General features: G+C 37.0%; 2 protein-coding genes across 2 annotated transcripts in view; both read right to left on the minus strand.

Annotated features, from left to right (window-relative positions):
- RIMBP2 (RIMS binding protein 2) overlaps window positions 1-22,630 on the minus strand; it is a 109,724-nt gene that overhangs the window by 86,571 nt on the left and 523 nt on the right. The gene's annotated exons all lie outside the window — the stretch shown is intronic.
- LOC104388770 (peripheral-type benzodiazepine receptor-associated protein 1) overlaps window positions 1-22,630 on the minus strand; it is a 70,565-nt gene that overhangs the window by 35,623 nt on the left and 12,312 nt on the right. The gene's annotated exons all lie outside the window — the stretch shown is intronic.

The following is a 22,630-nucleotide window of genomic DNA, read 5'->3' on the forward strand; positions in this document are numbered from 1 at the left end:
AATAATCTGTTTCAATATTTTCTTCATAAAATGTGGGGACATAAAACTAAGCAGAAAAAAAAATTGGATTAATCTTTCTCATTAGAGTCTGCAAGTTGGTCAGGACATCTCTTTGTATTAATAATAAAATTTCAGTAAAGCTTATATAAAGTATAATTCCCTGGTGAACAGGGAAGATCTTGTGGGGAAAGTAAAAGTTGGAGGCTGTCTAGGGCACAGCGATCATGAGATTGTTGAGTTTTTGATACTTGGGGAAACAAGGAGAGGGGTTAGTAAAACTGCCACCTCAGACTTCCGGAGGGCATGCTTTGACCTGCTCAGAAGACTGATTGACAAAGTCCCTTGGGAGGCTGCCTTGAAGGACAAAGGAGTCCAGGAAGGGTGGACATGCTTCAAGAAAAGTTTTAAAGTCACATTAGGAAATTTTTTTTCACAAAAAGGGTGGTCAAACACTGGAATAGGTTGCCCAGGGAGGTGATTGAGTCACCATCCCTGGTTGTGTTTAAGGGTCGGCTGGATGTAGTGTTGGTGGATATGGTTTAGGGGAGAACTTTATAGAGTAGGGATGATGGTTGGACTTGGTGATCCCACGGGTTTTTTCCAACCTGAGTATTTCTATGACTCTATGATAAGTACCATTAGATATCCGGAAAGTGTGGGGGGGGCATGTTTGCCAGCTCACCCACATAACACACAGTGCTTACTAGAGGGATTTCAAAATTTTTTAGATAAAATCAGCAATATCAATATTCTCAAATTCCTTCTTAAAGAAGGTTTGGGAACAGCCACCTTGAATACACATTTACATTTAAAGGTAATTTGAAATGCAGGTGTTTCTGAGGAACCTTAAAAGATCTTGAATTTAGGATAGTACAAAACTACTTAATCCTTTGTTTAGCACTTTCTGTTCTGGCCAACAATAAAACACCATTTGCAAAATTACTAAACAGACCCCATGAATTATTGAAACAGACACAGCCCAAAGTCACTGAAACCAATGGAAAAATTCCCACTGATCTTGGGTTAAGATCCTGTTTACAGTTTAGCTTAATGACATCCACAAAAACATTCTGCCCTCAAGCAAAATTATCTTCCCTTCCTTATGCCACAATACTTTTTAGTACCACCTACAGTAAGCGAGAATCATGCACATTTTAAGCTGTTTCCTCAGGAAACACGAAAAATGGTGGAAAATGGTTTTAAAAATAAAAAAAGGATTTTAAAAACAAAGTAACACAGCATCAGTATTATGACAGTTTTACACAAATTGAAGTTTGATGTGAAGTCTAGCATAAAATGCAATTAACTTGTTCTTCCTACTCTCAGAAGAAGCCTAGCAAATCAGTAAGATGATTACATATAAAGATACCTATGGGACTCTCCACTTCATGGACAATAATTAATAGATGGCTGTTTCCACTACATAAGGATCAGCTTCCTTTCACCCACAAAACAGCACTTGTCCTGTTGACATGCTGTTAAAAACTACCAAGGTATCAGTTCCCACCTCGGTCGAACCAACATTTCCACCTTTCACCCCTCAACAGCCACATTTTTTGCATAAGCATCTCTGTGATTCTTCCTCATGCCTAAGAAAAGCTTCACTATGAACATTTGTCAAAGGTACCCAGCTGTCCTCAAAATTCTTAGCTGTTTCAGTACCTATGAAAACCAAGTAACACTCAGCCAGGTGACACACATAAGTTACTGTCATCTTCAGGGTGGTGTTCCAATAAATTCTCCCACACCTTTTTTGTTTTACTAATCTTGTATCATCTGCTAAACTGTGAACTTACACAACACACTCTGGAATCTGAATTTGTGCTAAAAACTGTAATGTAACAACAGAGAAGAGCTGACATACTTATTGGCCTGGGTAGATGATAAACATGACTAAGTTCTTCCAAAGACTTTATAACTCATATTTTTCACTAAAATGGAATTCTAAAAATTACTTTGCATAGTGCCCCTACACACACAAAATGGCAATGCATATGAATTGCAATTGATATGCACAAGCTAAATATCAGAGATTATTGTCTAACAGATTGTTCAGAGTTAATGATAGATACTTCCACTCATACCCCCACATTTCCATCTATTTTTATATGTCTTTACTTACATAATGTTTGATGTCTTCATCAGCACCAATCTAATTCTGATGGTAACATCAAGGCTGTACTTACAGGACATGCGAAATCACACTGAAAAACATGCACCCTTACATTTCTGTTAGGCTTGGGCCTGCAAGCACAGGGATCTTTTATTTATTGATGAGTTTCCTGAGAAGAACTACTGGTTTATTTGTGTCAGCTGAACAGGATCGTAATTCAATCTTCACTGGAAGGCTTCACATAGCCTGTTTATCTGAATGACTCATTAAGGTGCAAGCTGACTGCTAAAGAACTCTGTTTCATAATAACAAAGCCTTTTGTTAGGGGAAGATATGTTTTGAGACATCACTTCACTGCAGTATGAGTTTACCAAAGTTCTTTTTTTGAGAGATAGCATTATTTCTTAAAAACAAACAAATGAAGTGAAGCACATTCACACCAGTATCTTTCCTGCAAGGATTGTGTCAGTGGGCAGTAGGATGCTTTATGGGCACTGGTATTGAAAATCCAAGCTCACAAGTACAGGAATTCTGGTACAGGCTAGTTTCTAAAGTGTTCAAGACTCAGTATTTAAGCAGAGGATTTTTAATCAGCTTTTCAAACAGCGCTGTTACCATTCCTCTGAAATTCTAGTCTTTCCAAAGGGCTATCTGAGTAGAAACAACAAGGAGTCAACTGGAATTTCACAAGTCTGCAGCTCTACTATCTACATTATTCCTACTCATGCAGGTAAGAAATGACCTCTTAAAGATACATGCTTATAATACTCACTATAGAATTTTCACTCAGGAAGGCTTCTGTTAACAAAGAGAAAGAATAATTGATCCTTTACAAATGGCTGCTTTTACTTTCATCCTCTGATTTGGGGCTTTGATATTTTGGAATCTTCATGCTAATTTAAAACCAATCCTTCTCTGTCATAGGAAGGAGACAAAAAGACATTCCAGCTCTTTCTCTGTTCTACTGGCATGAAGCCCTGCACTTTATAACATGATCCTCAACTGGATATGCAGTCTGGCCCATGCCTGACCTTGTGTAGTTTATAACACCTGTCAAGGTCACAGTGCAGTGATTTGGCTGCAGGCAACCACCTTTACAAATGATACACAAACACACACTTTATTCATCATGCAGCCTTGCCAGGAGAAAAATCATTTCACATGCTTTGCAGTCTTTACTTTTTAACTGCAAAAGAAAAAAAAACACAATGAGATATTTATTAAAATTCTGCATTACCACCAAATCTTATCAAATCAGCTGATCTTCAAATCCACTGACATAGGAATATGACTGAGGTTATCTGTAAATTATATATACAGGAACCGGGAAGAAATTGGAGAAGAGATAACAGGCTTTCTACAACACAGCACTTTTAATATAGTAGTACCTAAGAAGCAAGCCTTGAGGAATTACGAAAATTACTGCTCAAGGAATTTAAAAAAATCACTTGCAAAATAATTACTGTCCTGCAAGAAGACACTTGTTGTTAAGCAAAAGGACTCAAAAAGTAAAACAATATTGCAGACCTAATTTCTCTACTCTGAATGTGCTTTCCTCTTCTGCTGCACTGCTTCCTCATCTTGCACTGTAAAACCAGGATCTGACTGCAAGAAAAGAGGGGCTATTTTCTGTCATATCAGAATATAGGTTGGCAACATGCCAGAGATGTGTCAGTAGTTGCTGTGTAGGTGAGATGTGTCAGAATAAAGTTCACTGAAAGCAGGGAGCTGTCATGGAGAAATCAGAGGGCAGAAAGAAACATGAAGTGTCTTGCCTGAGAAAGCAATGACTGGAATAAGAGAACCTCTGCATGACTGGGATAGTAACAACCAATGTTTCTTTGAGGAGGAATGAAAATAATTTTATTTCTTCACTCTTGCATTTCTTTTTTTTTTTTCTTTAGCTCAAAGGTGATACTCAACTAACAGACAAGAGCTCAATTTAATATGAAAATAAACTTTTGAAAGGTACTACACTAATGCTCTTAGAAACAGTCCACACACCAGGTTTGGTGTCAATAATAGTATGAAGTCCTCACAAAACATTTCAAACACCACCTGGAGAACACATTTCCTGTCATCTTTTCATCAGTAAGGCTAAACCATGCAACACAAGTTTGTTTTAGTTTTCTAGTATCATGTCAAATAGTATTTTCCACCCTTATCATAACTGAAAATATGGAAATACTTTGATGATATTTGTCCTATGAGTTGAGAGCTTTCTGGTCTATTAAACAATCCCCAGTTTTGTACTAATACTTCATATTTCAAATTCACAAAACAAATTAATTAGCAAGATCATGCCACTTCATCCTTAATGTCATTAGAAAAGACTAATAGCTACAGAATCAATTATTTCATAGAGATTACTGCCTTAACATTATTAGCCTTTACATCACACAGGCTCATTCTGAGTTTTCAGTTCCATTGTAATTTCCTCCACTAGTTTAATTACAGCCCTTAATTAAGTCCCTTCTTTAATCAACTTTATAGCTATGTCCATTCATTCATGGTTGCATATAAAGTAAGAAACAAAAAGCAACTTGCAACACTATAAGACTAGCACAAGAGCTTTCACAGTGTTTTACGAGCCTTAACCTCTGCTCCAAGAATTTCAAGCATTCCTTCCTTTTAAATATCCATAATAAATTCATAATAAATACAGAGAAAACTAAAATTTTAGCTAAGTTCTACAAAACAGTGACTGATTTGTTGTGAAAACCAAATTAATTAGATATTATATTTACATATTTAATTGTTTAGTTTTCTGTCAATTTTAAGAATCTGTAGGTTGATCAAAGTTTTCTAGTTTCTCCAAAAGCTAAGTTTAGATGGCAGGTCTTTTATCTATACACAGGGAGAATACACTGGAATCTTTACATCAGACTTTTATCATAAACTGAAGACATCCTGTCCTGACATTGAAAACAAGACTCAATACTGAGACAAGGAGTGTCAATTCCAGAATAGATAATGTATCATAAGAAGCTCAGTTCATTAAGGTAACCTGATTGGAGAGGTGCAGCTAGGTTGGCAAATCTGTTTTCAGGATGTTTTCAAGTTCTAATTTACTTGTACAAGTCTGAATCAATGAGTGGGGGCTGTTTGGCAATGAAAACAATTGTAAACAATTGTTCTGATATACTGAGTGTCCCTTTACTCCTCTATAAAAAAGACTTACACAAGCCTGTTTATCACTGAAAGAGTTATCTATATACACAAAGATTTGTATGAATTTTCACCTATTTGTTTCTATGGATGCCAAAAGTCCATCCTGTATTGCTGCACAAATTTTCTACTTTCTAATTGAATCATTACTTTTTTCAGGGTATAAAGCGTATTTTTCAGAACAGATTCTTTCATTTTCGAAATGATAACTGAGATTTTCCAACTTCATGCCTTACTGTGATCATAGTTTGTGGTTCTTCCCAGAGCAAATTTCTTTGCAATTTATGATATGCTAGCCATGAAATTGATATGCTGCTTCTTTGAAAGCTGCCCTTTTTAACAGCATTTTTTTGCTGTTTGGTATTTTAATAAAAAAGATTAATATCCCTTTGCAACAATGGTACTATTTCAAGAAAAAAACCCAAAAACATTCTCCATTAACCTGCAGAATCTGTCTTATTTAGTGGGCATGTGATCTGAGACATGAGAGGTTCTGTCTCCTAAGAAGTTTCTATGTTGAATTTTTAAGAATTTTATATTTTTAACTGGGCACAAGGCAAAGGTGCTGCTCTTCAATGGCCTTCAGTGAAAGAGAAGATTGGAATTACTAGAAAGAGCCTCTGTTCTTCCATTACCTTTAACTAGCTCTAGTCAATACTTTTTTCCCCTCCTTCCCCTCTCAAAGAAGAGAGCTAAAAGCTAATTTATGTTTCTTCCTTACTGCAGTGTTGCAGACAGCACAGTCATTTTCTTCTGATCATTAGATCCTAAAACTTGGGAGCTATTTTTACTATTTCTTTCTACTTTACACTACACACTATTGGTAATTTTTTTTTTTAACTTGCCTCCTACCCCTCCAAATCTCTGTGATCACCAAAACTTGTTGCCAGGGTCTCATCAGACTGTTTCCTCTCTGCATGCAAATTTCTTCTCTTAAATACAAAAAATGTGACCAAAAGAATCCTATTTCACTGAGCAAATTAACAAAAGGTCAGAAAGCTTGATCTTTGTCACTGGTGTACTCTGTCTGAAAGCTGAACTGCCATTTAAATATTTATAAGGGAGAGCTGTAATTGCAGGTTGACAGCTATGAGACAGCTCTGCATGTACAATATAGGAAACCCTGAAAATATTCATGACATGGGAGATATTCCACCAAAGGAAAATCTGGATGAAGGAAAGGAATACTAATGTGGCATTTTAATAATTTCTGAATCAAGATACAGAAGGTGACCTGAAACCTGTTACTTTTGGGGTCTGTCATGGGACAGAGAACTCTTAATAGTCACTGAAAGCCAATAAAAAAGTTAGTTTCAGATTATGACAACGCAACCAGCAGTAGATGGAATCCTGTTTCATTTTTGTGAATCTTTTAAAATTAAATTATAACAAAGAAAAAAAAAAAGAGAAAGAGCTGCATACATTACAAAGTTGAGAGGGCAAACAAAGACATTACAGATTCTGCTGCATCTATTAACTGAGCTTTCTACAAGCAACAGAGCTATTTCCTAGCAGATTAAGGGTCCTTGCTAGATAATCTCCCTTCCTGCCTGATTTTAGTCTCATTAACCAAACTAGATTTATACTTGTCCTTCTAGTTTGAAATCCAGTTTACTGAAAAGTCTTTTCAAGAAATTTATTCTACTCAACACCATAAGAAAAACAAGAAAACTCACAGAATTCAGTCAATTCCTACCCAAAAACCCAGATCATATGTATCAAGGTGACCAGCCTACAACATATACCAGCAAGATGCACTATGCCTATGGTCAAACTCTTAACACCTTTTATCTGTGCTCGCTTCCTTTTCACCAACCCCAAATATGCTCCAAACACACAATATAGAATATGTCCATTTTGGTCATCTAGTAAATTACCTTCTAGCCACATGAAGCGCCACTCCCAGGATTACTCCAAAAAGAGGCTTTGCAGACCACAGCAGCCAAAAGCCTTCACTAATATTTGATGTGCCAGCTAGGACAAAAATTCATGTAAATATTTGTAACAGCCCAATTAGTGAGTTAACTTGCATGTGTGTGTGAAGAGATTGCTGTGCAAAGTTGATTAGCTGTTGTTCACAGCTGAAGAAAGTTTACTGAACTAAGTGGACCTCTGCTCTGAAGTAATTTTATGTACCTAGAATTATGCTATATCATGTTCCTTTTTGTTCCTAAACCCAGCATTACCACTCACACCATTTGTTAGCTTTAAAACTCATGAACATTCACTATTCTCAACACTTTCTGTTTCCAGTTTGGGATTTGTGAAGCATCAGAGAATTTCAAGATTGCCATTTCAGCATTCCTAGCTGGAATATCCATTCAAAGCATATTAATGTAAGACATATAAAATCTCCCTTTTAGGCAAGTGTTTCCTTCAATAAAACATTCAAAGAAAATAAAAAAGTTTGGAATATTACTCAAGTAAAGCAACGAATTTTCTAATTTATTTTTGTGAATAAAATTTTTGTAGTAAGAATGAGGTACTAACGAGATTGAAGGAAAAAGGCCTTATTTAACTGCCTCTAATTAGACAATATAAATAGTGAACTCTTCTTCTACTTGGGCAGATGCTAGGGCCAGAGAAGTTTTAACATTAGGTTCTACAGATTAGAATCTGCATTTCCTATTTATTACGAGGTTCCTGATTGGCCCAAATTTTGGTCACAGCACACCTACCCCACCACTTATCAATATGCTTTAACTCAGTTACAAAATCTGTCTCGGTACTCGATCTTTTGTACAGGTCTTCCACAAGGTCTACCATCTTGAAGGAAACCCACCTGCATTTTTTGTAAGAGCACAGTGAAATGACTGGTGTGTTGCCGCTGCCCTCTTCTGGATGAGCTAAGAACGGGACAGACGTCTGTAGTTCCTGTTGCTCTACGTTATGAGGAAGTTGACAACTACTCTACAGCTCTTGACTTTTATTTTCAAGGTAGTGTTATGAATTTTATTTTTATGCTTGATTCAATAAAGATGAGTAGAACAGTAAGAAGCACAAAAGATTGAGTGACAAGAAGTCAGTGACAATAAGTAGCCAAATTTTTCAAGAAGCTGATGACATGAAGACCCTGTTGATTTCATCTAAAAACCCCACACCTCTTACTTTTGAACATGAGCTCTGGTGATATGCAAAAAGGCTAGCTTAAAATGTGATGTCAGAGTAATTTTCTGGCCTAGCTGTGACAGGGTTGTGACCTTTAATATATTGCTTCCTCTGATACTTTGGGCTGCTGCTGAAAAGTAATTTACTGACTCTCTGGCACCTCTTTCATAGGATTAAGAATAATCGGGTAAGAAATGTTTGTCATCAGATCACAAGAATGGGATTCAGGGGATACAAAATGGCTCCCAAAGCCACTTCCTGGCTCCAAAGACTCAGCACCTCTGACCTTTCATAATTCATTCAGCCTCTTTGTAAAGAGGAAAAAAAAAAATATTCAAGCCAAACAGCTTGGGAATACACTATATTCCCTTAGAAGAACCTTAGAAGAACCATAGTGACAATGGATTACACAGGTAGTTCAGTAGGTAAAAGAACCCAGGCATGATAAAGTTGGAAAACTGATTCCTAATTGTCCATAACAGTAAAACCACTCACTGATGATACTTGGTTCCTTCCACCTCTGTTCAAATATCTTTCCAATCTTAGCTACGTTGAACAATGCCCATTATGACAGGAAATGGGAACTACTACAAAAATGGCTAAGTTTAGCCTGAGGGTAATTACATAGATCTAGCTTTGAATGAATGGTGCTCTTGATTGTGAATGGAAGATTGTTGTTAGAGTTTTTAATCAATAAATTTAAAAATTGGACCTCATTTGTCTCTTGCAACTCAAAGTAAGAAAAAACAATAGGCTATATTGGAGGCTATCCACGCACACAGTCACAGCACTGGAACACAAACATCCCATAGTCTACATCACCAGAATAACAAAATAAAAACAGAAACTTGACTCAAGAAAAACACTTGATTAGCAATAGAATACACACAGCAACCAATGGCAAAATTGCACAAAAAATTATTTATTTTGATTTGACAAGTGAACTACCTGGCAAAGTGAGCTACTCCTTTCCAAATAAACATTAAAAAGCTAGCTAAAGCTTGGGATTTTTATTTCTTTTTTAAGAATTATAAATACTAAAAAAAACCAACGCTACAGTTACCACAAAACTTTCAGAGGTAGTTCAGGGCACCAGGTATGGCATTAGAGGAGCCCCTAGGATCTATTCCTACCTTACCTCTTTTATAAGAAAGGTAAATAAATAAATGACATCTCTTTTCTACTCAACCATCACTATGCTACCTCTTCACTTTTTGAAGCAGATATTCTATAAGCATTTATTCCATCAAACTGATAACTTTTCACAAAAACTAGCACTGATAGGAGCTACACTGATCAAAATCTTATTCATTAAAGTATTTTATAACTTCTCTATATCTTTGCCTTAATTTTTCTCTCCTTCATGCACTTAGTATTACATTGCTTTGCCCTTTCAGCTTACAACATTCTCAGTCACTCTGATTTTCTTAATGGCTCTTGCTTTAGCTGACATCAGTCATCCAAAGCACTGCAGACTTGAGAGGTCCCATAGTTTTAACTACTGTGCCAAATTGCTCCAAATTTAATTAGTTAAACTCCTAGCTGCAGTAATCTATCCTAAATTCAATGTGACAGTTTACTGTCAAAAGTTTTTTATGAAAAATTCGAAGCCACTTTCCTTTGATACCTTCTGGACATGAGATCCTCATGCAAACGATACATGCATTAGTGTCTTACATCTACAAAGCACTCCTAACTATATGTCTCAAAAAACACAGTATCACAAAACATGTCACTAAATACTGTGGCAAGAGCAAGAAATGTGATTCTTGGGAAAAATACCAATCTGCCTATCTAAATGAAATTTTTGCTTTACCATTCAGAAAAACATTTAAACTTCAATTTTTAGCACCATGTATGAATAAGGTACAGTATTGTTCTGTAGGAACCACACACTGGAAACCATAACATCTATATTTTCCACGGGACTGCTGATTTTTATTTAAATGTATGCATCAGCCAGACCAATTTTTCTTTCCCCTGCACTCACATAACTAATATCTTTTTTACTGGCACAATCCCTGAGTGATGCTACCAGAAGTCTAAGGAGAATCAGGCCTTTAAGTCCTAAGTATTACCAACATAAAATGTACATCCTTCAAAAAGGATTTGAGGTGGTTTCTTATGAGAAAATGACTGCCAGGAAAACATCTAACTCCATTTGATGTAAAAAAACAGGACAAGAACTAAAGATTCTATAAAGACTCTATGAAGAATTCTGAAACCCAAATGAAAACCAGAAGGTATTTGATAACAGCTGGTATCTTTCAATAGCCAAACCATCTGAGTTTGACATGCATAATTTTGGTAATAACAGAATCTCCCATTACTAGGCAAACATCATCTTCAACCTGTATTATGCAGTCTACTATTCTTCTATCCTCCACTTACAATGACTTCTGTGGTAATGAGCAATACCATTGTTAATTCTCTAATCACTTGGTATCAGGGCTCTGTTGATAATTATAAATTATTTCACAACCAAGTTTAAATGTATCTGCCAAAACAGAAGTTGAACCTGCAGAGAGAAAGTATTTTTTTCCCAATGCAAGTCTTTGTCATCAGCCTCACTGGATCTGTGCCTACATATGCAGCCAAAAACATTAGCAAACAGACTAGCCCTACAGCACAGCCACCTGAGCACTGCAGGCTTCCCCCCTGCGTTCCAAAAACACTGCAGTCCACAGCTTTAGCTCTACAGGTGAACAATTTGTCATCCTGGCCAGGCACTAATGGGCTAATCAAAAGAGATTTTCAGCCTGTGGAGTATAAAATGGGGCTGCTTCACTATAAAATTAGAGAGAGGCGCGTTAACATCAGACTTGAGCCTTTGGGTGCTGGACAGCACTTCCTATAAGAAATACAACTGGTTTTCCAGATAGTATGACATTTCAATCATTTACACAGAAATTATTAATGATGTTTCAATATTTATCAGAACATGTTTTAAAATGTATTCAAATTATAGTGATTAAAGTTGTTTGATATTAAAAATCAATCACGGTTTAATACAAAATGGAATATGTACATTTTCATTAAATTATTTTCTCTCTTGTTAGAGGTATAGAAAAGCCTCCACTTGATCTAGTTGTCTGGGCCCTCTTACAGTCAACGGAAAGAAAGATCAGCACTTAGGTAATTTATCTCCACTTTAAGACAGATACTAAAAATATTCTTTCTCCATCTAATTTTTATAACTTATTATTAAAGTACTGCCCAAGCTCTAGTCATTCGTCATGGTCTCTCTGTGATGGTGCTCTAACTAGTCTTTCTCTTGCTAGACTTACAGCAATTTTACTTTGACCTCCCACTTGCCCTTCTTATGACTCATTTAACAGATCACCTGAACCCTACATACATCCATGCTTACACCTTCATTTCATATGAAACTGTGCCTATAATAGCTGCTGACACTTGCCCTTTTTCAGGGGAGCTCTTTGAAAAAAGGCAAGTTAAATGACTAAATTATCACAGGTCTAGAATTAAGCCCAGGAAGTGAGAATCAATTTACTTTGACTTTCCTATCAAATTATATGAAGATTAGTTAAAGGATTTTCTTTTTCTGCAGCTTCCATCTGCATCCTGTTTAAGCAAAAGGATAGAACTGATGATATGCAGGTCACTTCTGTCTTCCTCTTTGATCCACTTAATGAAACTGTGATTCGTGGCAATTTTCTGCTTTCCATCATTTAAGGAATGTGGTTACTTTGAAAATTCCTTGAAGCTTACAATATTCTTCCTCATAACCATATTCTATTTCTCCTGGATATCTTACTTCTCTATCACTGCCAGTGTAAGCTGTTAATATAAATTTTCTGTCTAAAGCAATCTAGACTGACTGAGCACCACAAACTTTTATTTTGTCTTGAATTTGTACAGAAATTTTCCTATAAAATTTTTTGCTTTCTCTTACACAAGCAACATATATTTCTAACTACTGATGCAAGTACTGGGGTAGCATTGAAACTATGACCTCATATATGCTAGAATGGCAGAAAAGGAGTGTTCAAGTGGTAGGTCAAGACTGAAGCAGTTCAGGAAACTACCCTTCCTCTTCCATAACATGGAATACACAATCATGTTGTGACTGTACACATGTACATACAGAGAAAGTTGCTGCTTCTCTCCAAGAAATGGTGACAAGAGCAAGACAACCAGGGCACATAACAGAAAAGGCCAAATTCCAAGACAGCTGTCGGCTGATGCACTATCTGCACAATTCCTCTGATAAAAGCTTTCCTACCTAGCACATTCCCAGGTGCATTTTGCCCACAGACCCCTTTCTGCTCTGTTGTCCCATTCAGAGACACACAGGAATGCAGGAAGAAGCAAGTCAGGCTGATAAGATGTACTGAGCATATGACATCAGTGAAACACACCATGTCATGCTATACACAACAGAGAAGCAGCCACAGGCAAGAGAACAGAGTGAGCTGGAGTCAGCTGGTGAAAGTCTCACTTGCACTGTGACAGATTTGAGAGGTCTGTAAATAGGTTGTGAAGCCCTTGTTTGGACAGAGTTCTGGTATGTTAAAGAGAGCACCACACTACCTCTAAGTGATTTGCTGTCAAGCCCTGTACTGCTATTTCCTTCCTGGTATAAGAGAACAACACATCCAGAGGTATCTGAATACAATCTTCACACTGACCTTCCACCTCTTTACCTTCCATATAGCATATTGGTGCACATTTCATTTTAATTCTGCATGAAAGCCATTAGTTGAAAGACTGGAATACGTGAATAAAAATGAACAAACAAAAAACCCACACTACGTCTCCTTTAAGCCTTTACCTTGCATGTTCCACTGGCAAGCTTAGATAAGCATACTAGAGGGAAGCTACGAATGCTCCAGACAGTAAAGCTTAATATTGCTGTGGTATGGTTTGTTTTTGCACAGTGATTAGGCTTGCTGCCAGCCTGGTTCCTTCAATGTTTTAAGTATGTGCAGCTTGAGTGATTACAATAATAAACTTCCAGTGCAGACAGCACGCTAAAGTCCTGCCACTGTTCATGTGGGAAAGAGAATGGAAGCCTTTAAATACACTTTCTTTTCTAAATTCTAAATAAAAAGGTAAGTCCTGGCCTGATTTTCTCAGGAAGCACTATTTCTTAGAAGCCTCCAGCAATCTCTTGATTCTCAACAGGATCTTTAGGACAAGGAGAATTCCCTATAGGCCAAAGAAAGACTTTTTTATTTTTCTTTATTTTTAAGATTGTGGCAGCAAATGTAACATTCCTATGCATCACCCATTACAGAGCTGCATAACTCAGATCCTAGCCATAGTATTCCTAAAAATTACAGTTTGAAGGCTTTAAGGCTAAAAGCTTACACCTCTACTATTCAAGCTAGGGGAACAGAGACAAGTTTAGCTCACCATAGGCAAGTCCAGAAATCTCCAGGTTAGTTCTAAAATAAACAGAACCCTAAGTGACTTTCACACAATCCCAAGTATATTGGGAGCAACTGAGTCCTGATACACAGGATTGCCCCATGCTGGACATAATCCACCACAAAGACAAAAAAGCAGAGGCAAAAAACCTGCATGCATCAGCTCATCAGGAGTTCTGCTAATGTGGGCTGCCAAGAACTGGCCTGCATTTAAGACACAGCTGATGGGTAAGCTACTACCCTCGTTGTTAGCCTGCCAAAAAAAGGAACTGTGTGAGCTCAAGGTATGTGGTGAGATGCACTAACTAATTATCTATTGCCTTCCATGCAGAGACTGCTGATGCCTTGCATTTGTTTGGCATGAAGATATAGTATCTTTTAAATCACTCTTACACGGCCACTAATGAATTCCATCAACTGTTATGTTCTTCAAATCAATTCCCCATCTCTTCAATTTAGTAACAGATGTTCCCCTCTGGGTCTGCTGTTAAGGTGTTAAATTCCCTAGACACTGCCCCCACCCCACATCTTTATGATTTGCTTTCATTTGGCATAAATAAAATATGGCACATATTCTTGAGACAGTATAAATAATAACCCAACATATTTGATCCCACAGGTATAGCAATTTGAAATAAGAATCTATTTTTCCCAGGAAAACCCTAAAAAAGAATAGCAGAAATATTCACAATGCAGCAAATATTACAGCAGTAAGAAATTAGAGAAATGTATGGCTTCCAAAGCAGAATCTTTTAGTTAGAAACTTTGCATTTAAAAATATTGAGTCACCTCCACTGAGAAAAATATCACAGGCACCGTGTAAAGATTGCAGAAGTAAAAAGGGTTTTCTTAGAGAAATAGCATTCATGTAGCACTTTGATGAGAGGGTTAATTGAGAATTACTGAATTCAGACAATGTAAAAGTCCACAAAATACTTAGATAAGGTAAAAACAGAAGCTAAGTTAAACCTTAGGCTGACAGATGTTAAAAGATACCTAAAAAGGTACAGCTTTATAACTTTTTTCAACACTTCTATCATCTTGACAATCATTTGGTGTTTGAATTGGAGAACTAAGTGGTAAGTACATGCTCAACTTAAAAAAACTAAGAGGCAGAAGTAGTGATTAAATCAGACTATTACCTAGTTGTTTTGTCACCTATAGACTACAAAGAATAACTTCCTTTGCCGCTCCTTCATAAGCTGTTCAAATTCCTAATTTATTCACATGGCTCTTTCTTTTTGCTTGTTCCAGTTCATCTTTCTTGAACATAAATTCTACACTAAAAAAAAAAAAAGGCAGTATTTCACAGTACACATAAATTCTCTCAGTTGTTCCTGATGGAAATAGAGCTCATTTCTTACATTCCTCTCCTCCCCATTTCAATGTTTATGGTAATTCTAAGAGATGTGCAATACACAGTAGGATCTTGTTGTAATTCCTCTGAAGTATTTACTTGATGTTTGTATTATTTATGTAGTAGTAGTCTATTATCAATGCAATAATGACAGATAGTGATAGATAAATGTTCCTGTGGGGGTTTCAAGGACCTTCTTCCATTAAGTAAGTTTGATGTGACTACAAAAATCCAAATGGATTTCTTCCCACTCACACTTGGACTGGTTTACAACTTTGGGATTCATGCATGTGAGAAAATATTTACCAGTTATCTGAAAAAAAGCATATTGCACTGACCCATGATGAAAGAAAACCTGATTTTCAGCCCTGAAATTATTCCAATAAATTAATAAATTTTGATAATAGGAGCAGCATGGACCTTTCAAAGGACTGCAGCTCACAGGCATGCATCATTCTTCCTGTTAATGCCAGAGTAATTTGTCAATTATATTTTAATAAATGTTGCAGATAATAAAACCAAATTACATAGTGCTACATCCTTCAAATTTCTAAGAGTCATAACTACTATGAAAATTCTGCCCTCTTGGCAATTATTACACACCACAAACAAAAGATAATTTTTATCCTCAAGGCACATTTGATGTCAAAGACAGTCCAGTTTTCTTACTTGTGAATTTCAGTTTTGAAGGGGAAGTACAAATGATAAGGCCACCAGTGGAAGTGAATGCTTTGCTACAAACACCTTTTCTTGTGTGCAAAACACCTCCCTCTTTGCAGAATAAAATGCAAGCTAAGCACAACATTTATGGTTTATGGTAATTAGTACCTATCAATATCAAAGCTGTCAAAACTCTAATCTGCATCTGACAGCTGGGATCAATATCTACAAAGGAGTCACTGAGCAGGGTTGCTTTACTCTGGTTGCATGAGATACTTCACCTTTAGGAAAGTTAAAAAAAGGTGAGACCTACCACCATTGTAGGAAATAAACTTAAGTCCATTTGAGCCATCAGAGCTCTGACAGTTTGGTACAACATGAAGCATCTACTTCTCCTTCCAAATTCTCTCTCCTTTATCAACTGTTTATACAGGATGTTACTCTTGTCTTTCCCTGTATTTCCTTCCTGGTAGGAATCCTCAAGGAAAGCCCACCACAGCTGCTGCTCCCTAACACTCATCACTTGCAAGACAGAGCACAGACAGCTCCCCTAAGACAGACATTGGCTTATTGCTGATAGTGCAAGAAAAGATCATCTTCTATTGTAAGTCTTCATGTTTCATACACTCATTTGTTCAGGTCAGTCGCTTGTTGCATTCTGAAACAATGAAGGACAGAGCTTGCCAGGGTGACACCCCTCTTCTCACTCTATGGCTGTAAAGCACATAGACTGGAAGAGGTTCAGATCCTGCAGAGCTCATCTATGCATATTACGAACAGAAACAACTGACTTAATGACAGGTTCCCTTTAAACACAAAAGCATTAGCTGTACCCATCTGCCCTATCACACAAACACAAAAGTGCTGTAGAGTTGCTTATTTGTTCTCATCCTAATTCTTCCAGCAGCAAATAACCATGATAACACAGCAGCATTAACTGTACCCACTTAATCTTAAAATAAGCCAAAGCTACTGAACCTCAGGAAATGTATTGTGCATACATTTCTGTAGATGATTTAAGACTGTTGAGCAAGAGATACCCCTTCCAGCAATAAAAACATCTGTAGTTTCAGTATACCCAGTAGGTAGGCAGGCTGCCACTAGGAGAACAGACAAAATTACTATAGCCACCATGACTTACGGTAGTAGTAATTTTTAAGATAATTAATACACTCACAAACTTTCCTATAAGTAGCACATTTTAAAATAGCTAGTTAATTTAAAGGAAAACAAAAAAAACCCTTTTTTTTTTAGAAGATCATTACTTCCCCCTCCTTATACAACATTTAATTATGGGAAGCAATACAATGGACGTGTTGGACAGGACTCTGCAAACAATATCCATTGATGTGCTCAAAGACCTGGGGCAAATAAACCTGAAACACATGGAAAACTTCTGATCTACAAAATGGGCAAAATTGTATCAAACATCATTCTTAAGCACTTTGTAAAGAGATTTTACTGAAAATTGCCATTACAAACTAAGGGCTACTCTAGAACAAGGTGTAGGTTCACACAAGCACAGATTTCAGTAAGAAATCGTAAAATTGAAAATCTGACTTCATAAAAAAAAAACCAACAACAAACAAAAAACCCAAAGAACAACAACAAAAAAATCCAAACAACAAACACCCAAAATTTCATCTACTTGTTCCCAGTAGAACCTCCTGTACTAGAGGATACTAAGTATCCAGTGATTGCAAGTATCTTATTTCTACTCCCAGTTGCAGAACTGCAACTTCTGTTGCAAGGCTACAGCAGCTCATTGCCAGTGAGCCCTCCCAACAGATGAAGAAACTGAGGCAGAAAGATCTGTGATTTATTTGAGAACACACAGCATGTCAAAGGTCAGAGCCAAAAACAAGATGCAGCTTTGAGGCCCATATCCTGGCCAGGAAACCAAAATGACACTTACTTTCTTCAGGGCACAGAGCTGGTCCACCAACAACGGAATGCCTAAACTGCATTAGACAGTGTATTATTAATATGTTTTAGGCAACAAAAATGTGAAACTGTCTGTGAAGTAGAACCAAAAGGTGATCCTGGTTCAGAAAAAGCAAGAGGAGCTATAATTTTAGAAGTGGATACAATGCTGTCAATTATAAAAGTGCTCCTTTTGCAAAAACAACAACCTAATGAATTACCATGCATTAAAAATTGATCATTCCTACATAGCATTTTTTTTAACTTCTCTACTGATTTATGTTTTCACTTTGCATAATGCACCAGAACCCAATTAAGATCCATAGGAGGTGAGGGAGTGGGGGGACAGACTGAGAGGTTTTCTATGTTTGTTCTGTACTCTGGTCACTTCAAAACTAAAATGAACAAACCTATCAGGAACACAGAAGGGATCCTAGCACACTGCATTTAAGATGCATCTGGTCATTACTTGGCACGTCAGCGTGTTTAAATCTAACCCCTCCCCTCTTCTACCCTGCAGGAAAGGCAGCGAGTGCAGACTGCAAAGCATTTCAGGGAAATAAGACAATTGGCCTGACAACTGAGGGCACAAATCTTGTGCCAGAACAAACCATCCACAAGATTTCTACAGTCATTGTACACAAAAAAAAAAATCTGATCAGGCTGTTGGCTTCAGTCAGAGCCTTATGTCAGGCCCAGTATGACACAAGCACATTTTCCCAAACTACTTAAAGGTTATGTAATAGAGATCTGCAGAGCATTAGCAGTCACGTGACACGGCCCACTAAGATTTCAAACTGCCACCTACAAAATTTAATTAGCAAGCAGTAAACAAGAGAAAAAGGAAGAAATGCGTCCCTGGAACTGACAGAGAATATTCCTGATGTTCCAAACTGTATGCAGAATTGGGGGCAGGGAAATGGGGAGAACAGAAATGAGGATTTAACAAATAGGCACAACTGTGACTGTCACAGAAGGGGGAAAATGCAGTAAACAGGGGACAGATTCAACCACATATTGCTTGTTTTAGTGACAACTCTGAGCTTCATCCAGCTGAATTCTAAGCACCATCACCTCTATCTGTCTTTAGTAAGAGTTTAGCCCATTAGCACACTCCCAGAGATACTGTGCTGAGCTATCCTTCCTAGTGTAAACTGGCACTGATCTATAAAAGTCTCTGCTGAATTATATTAGAGAATATTTTAAGCAGTTAGACAATGATGCTATTAAAGATGCACTATCCATGTCAATGAAAAGGCACAATGGTATTGCATACAGAAGTAACAAATTACATTTTTCAACTGTATAAAAATGAGACAGAGTATCCACCAGGAGCTGAAACAGTGCAGCCACAGAATATATTCCTGACTGGAGGAATTTAGTCTCTATTTAGGAATCTTGTAAACCAACTCAAAACAAGTTAACCTGGCTCAAAAAGGGCTTTTTTTCCTTCCAAAATTGACAAGGGGGTTTTACTGTAATTTTTCTCCCCTCACATCCAGTGTACTTAATTGAAGCTGTCTTTCAAAATTATTCATGCTCCTCAGCAAAAAAAAAAATAAAAATCCCAACAAATCAGTCTAGTCCCAGCGGAGACGGAAGGAAAGGGGTTCACATGCTGGCTGTGCTTAGATCAGGCCTTAAGGAAAGTGTTACACTGAAGAGCTTGCTACAGGATGAAGTTTAAAGAAAAAATGGAAGATGGTTTCTAATTGTCATTAAACGAGAAGAGGGAAGACACACTGTGCCATGCTATTATATTTGCAATGCCTTCCTCTTGATTCTTCATGGTAATATCCTCTCCTGACTTTTGCACTGTAAATGTTTCTATCAAACCACTGCAGGTATCAAGGAAAACTATCACTCCAAACAAGCATACCCATGAGCACAATAGAAAGTTTAGAAAATTAAATGTTATTCCAAAAAAGCTTGGAATCAATTCAGGTTTTTCTGAGCTTGGAAATATTTTTTTTATAGATCAACAACACATGATGCAGACTATCAAATAATTGAAAGTAGCATCTAGAAGCCTCCTTTGGGATTTATCATACATGGAGAAAACAGTCTTTGGTCTGAATTCTCATCTTCTAAGCAGATAAAATAAGTAGAAGAGATGCCAACTGCTTTGCTCAGAGCCATTCACAGCATCTGTGGCAGAGCTGAAGTCACACTGATCTTCCTTATCAAGTGCCATGTCACAAACACAAACAGAAGTGTTGAGCCACAAGCCTGTAAACCACTCCAGTTTCCTCACCAAAACGCCAACCACAGGTGGCTTTACAATCATACCTTACAGAAGGAACATGATTCCAATATGTTGTTTAACAGGATGGTTACGGTTAGCAAAGAAACCCTCAATTACCACATTCAAACCTCAGTGTCAATCAGCTGCTCCAGAAGACCATTAACTGTTCTTTCAGGGTAATGTTATCAGTGCCATACCCCAAAAGCTTGTGCAAATAAGCCTGACAAAAGCCTCCTTTTTTTTTTTCTGGTAAAAAGAAACTGGTTTCATCACATATTGTTTTGAAGCAGCAAGATTTTTCTAGCACTGTGGCTACATTCTGATTCTATTTTTAATCATGATATTCATATACATTTTGCAATTCTAACAGCAATGAGCAAATGCTAGTGTCAACAATGCTTCATGAAAATTCTCATCTGTAGTGGACAGTGAGCTTAGAACATCAACAGTCAGCTACTCTGAAGTACCTTGTAGTAGCCGTGAGGGCCTATAACAATTTCCATTAAATGAAAACCAGCCTTGACTCTCAAACCATGCTTCATTCAACACAAATATTGAAAGGACATGACAGTGATGCATGAGCAACTGGTTTTTATTTCAGAAAAAAGTCATCATGATTTTGGATATTTAATTTTTATGTGAGGTGTGGCATTTGACACACATAAAGGAAAACCTCCTGTACTAGAGGATACTAAGTATCCAGTGATTGCAAGTATCTTATTTCTACTCCAGGCAATCCAGGAAGGTTTGGACTTTTGCAATAAGCTACTACCAGAACGAACACTGTTGTGTTCACACATTTATTTCATGGTCAGTATCACATGCTTTTCTAAACTACAATGAGTATGCACATCTAACACATATGTAAATAGAACGAGCTGACAGAAAAACACTTTATATGTATGCAGAAGTACATACCTAGCTTGTAGTACAAGATTGGCTGCATATAGAGATGCTTAAGATTTTTGAGCTTGTAATTGTCAGTTCACTAAAGTAGCATGCATCAGCTATTCAGATCTTTTCATGCAGAAATTTGTGGCACTGCACTGTCACATATCTTGTTACATCTCACTTTTCCTACCCCTAAAAACCGTGTGCCATTGCAAAGCTGTAACTTTGTTGTAATTCTAGAAAATTCAACACATTAGATTTCCCATAAAGGTGGTCTAGATACACCAGATATATTAAGTTGCATGTGATAACACTGGACGTTTGCTCACTGCCTCTAGTTTACAGTCCTGCTGTAGGTTAGCAAGCTGGAACCCATTCAGATAGATAGCTACAAAAAATCAGGGTTGCTCTCTAGGCTGTAGGCAGCATGATCACTTCACTAGTTTAATTTAGAGGTCTTCCTATGAAAAAGAAAGTAGCATGCACAAAGCCACTGTTCAGAACTGTAAGAGCTCTTCAACAAAAAGTCACCTAAAAAAGACCAAGACCCTCCCTTAAAGTACTAGATGTATATGTATTTCAAAGAATGTCTACAGTGGTGAATCCTGGCTGACATCTGTAATATTTGTTCTGAATTGCCTTCATCATTTAGCAGTTGAGTAGATTTGAAAGCCCTCCTCTAATAAAGGTGTAACAGCTCCTGATCAAAAAACCTGAAATATGAAGTGACTACAGTAACTTTGGTATCAGTTCATGTATACTGCTATTTTTTATTGTATTGAATTTATGGAGATGCTTTAATTTCCACTGTACAGCTTGGTCTGTCTTTTAATATGTGCTGTTTTCCTAAGGCAACTCTTCTATCTTGCTAAGTAATAGCCCTTATTTGTATGTTGATGGTGGCATTCACTGTATTCTTTTCCTGGCTCAGCATACTTGATGCAATTCTTAATGCTAAGATCAATGACTTTGACTTCAGGTATTTGTCCAAAATATATAAATTTGCTTATGGAATAAATTCTGTATTTACTAGATGCAGTGACAACAGATTAATAAGTTATTCTGCTGAGTTATTTTATGTATAAATTCTGCACCACAACCTTCACTGGACAAAAAAAAAAAAAAAAAAAAAAAAAAGCACCCAGTCAGTGTTTTTACCACCAAAATAACAGAGAACAGTAGCTTAAAAAGAAAAAAAAAAACAAAGCCTCTATATGCACTTATATTTTCCTCAGTTCAAATTATACTGAGACCATATACAACCGTAATGTCAACCATCAACCACTCTTTGAAAGGCACACCTTCTCTGCTCTGTGCTATAGGCAGTAGCTGATTTTGTAAAGAGGTTAATAAAAACCCTGCAGTATCCTGTATAATACTGAGAAGAGCACACTGGTACGTGCTAACTAGCTAATTGGCATTTATGTGCATATGCTATAATAAAACATTAATACTTTGTTCTACATACTCATATATATATATATAACATACTTCCCCAAAATACTGCTATGTATAGTCTGTCCATTTTTATACATATATATATTCATATATATATAGCTGCAGAAGATCTCTTCCTTCTACCAAAAAAGGATGAGATCTTTGCTTGCAATTGGTCTAATTTAGCATGCCAGACAAATAACACACATAATTTAATTAACAATATTTGTATGGAAGAACAGTCACACTGATGACTTTGCCATGACATAATATACATCTGCAAAGCAAACAGACACTGAACATGCACCATGCTTGGGGGGTGTGTGGGGGAGCTGCTA

The sequence above is a fragment of the Chaetura pelagica genome, unplaced genomic scaffold (assembly GCF_000747805.2).
Source record: "Chaetura pelagica isolate M959 unplaced genomic scaffold, ChaPel_1.0 scaffold45, whole genome shotgun sequence".
In the NCBI taxonomy this organism is placed as follows: domain Eukaryota; kingdom Metazoa; phylum Chordata; class Aves; order Apodiformes; family Apodidae; genus Chaetura; species Chaetura pelagica.